Here is a 1,418-nt window from a genome sequence, read left to right on the forward strand (position 1 = left end):
GCTAATACCTTACACCAATTTTGGATGAATCCGAGGAACTAAAATTAAATTAAAATATACTACTTCCGTCCTTAATTAGATGACTTAATTAAAATTTACTAGTAAATTTAAAAATGATTTATCTCTCAAACTATAAAATGGATTTTCGTAAACTTTGTATCATCGAAAATCATTTTAAAACACCTATCTAATGAATATAAATATGGCTATCAAATTTTACATATTTCTTATAATAATACTAATCTATCACTCCACTTATTTATGGTATAGGTCATCTAATTAGGAACGGAGAGAGTATTTTACACCAATTTTGGATGCCAGATGAGGAAGTAATATCTTCAAAGTTTTTGAAAGCCAAAGCCCAAGAGAACAGGAAGAAGGTGGCTTTGTTAGCAACAACGTTTGCATTACTTTTTTTTTTTAATCTGAGAGCACTCTGGAATTCCTTGCTTTTCACAAGCTCCAAATGAGAACAACTGGAATCAAATTCCAAACCGCCGAACTGGCATGACTATATTGGTTTTTTATTTTTTGTAAATAAGGCATTGCATAAAAAACTAAGACTCAGAATGAGTCAAGGTTACAAAAAAAGTAGAGCCATCTAATATAGGGCTTGAGGAGCTTCCAATATTAGATTTATCTACTAAGAGTTATTTCCTACAACGTGTAGGAGGGATTGTATCCCATTCAACACAATTGTTAACATTTTTAGCGAATTTGGCAATGTTATCCGCCACTTGATTTCCCAGCCTAGGAACAAAGACAAAACCCAAAAAATTGTTACAAAAATGAGCTAATCTATAAGCTTCCTGCATATACGCTTTTGCTCTCCAAGAAATATCTGTTTTCTTGCCATTTATAATGTTGAAGATGTTTTCACAATCTCCTTCAATACTAAAACTCCTGATCTGTTTTTCATTTGCCCAAGTAGTTGTTTGCATGACTATATTGGTTTAACTGCCAACATGTAGAGCATCACAAACATTCTTAGGATATCAAAAAACCATCTGACATTCTCAATAAACTCATCACAAATCCGTCTAACAAAAGTGCAGTTCAGTAATAAGTGAGAAGCAGATTTAGGGACATCGCTGAAAATATATTCTTCTGGCAGCATAATTCTTTTTATTATTAACATTTCTCTTGTAGTAAGTCTTCCATGAGCAATGAGGCACAAGTAGAAACTTATTTTTGGAGGAAATTTTAGTGTCCTTATAAATTTGAATATTGCGCCAATATAAACTAGGATATCATCCGAAGAAAGCTTGTCATGAACAGAACCGATGGAAAAATATTTGGAGTTTTTAAAGACCACTGTAATTCATCAGTAAAATTTAAAGAAAAACATGGGAGATCACTAATTAATATTTTTATTTTTATTTTGCGGTTCAATTCCCACTTACATCGGGCTAGAAGTC

This window comes from Papaver somniferum, chromosome 4 (genome assembly GCF_003573695.1).
Source record: "Papaver somniferum cultivar HN1 chromosome 4, ASM357369v1, whole genome shotgun sequence".
Classification (NCBI taxonomy): domain Eukaryota; kingdom Viridiplantae; phylum Streptophyta; class Magnoliopsida; order Ranunculales; family Papaveraceae; genus Papaver; species Papaver somniferum.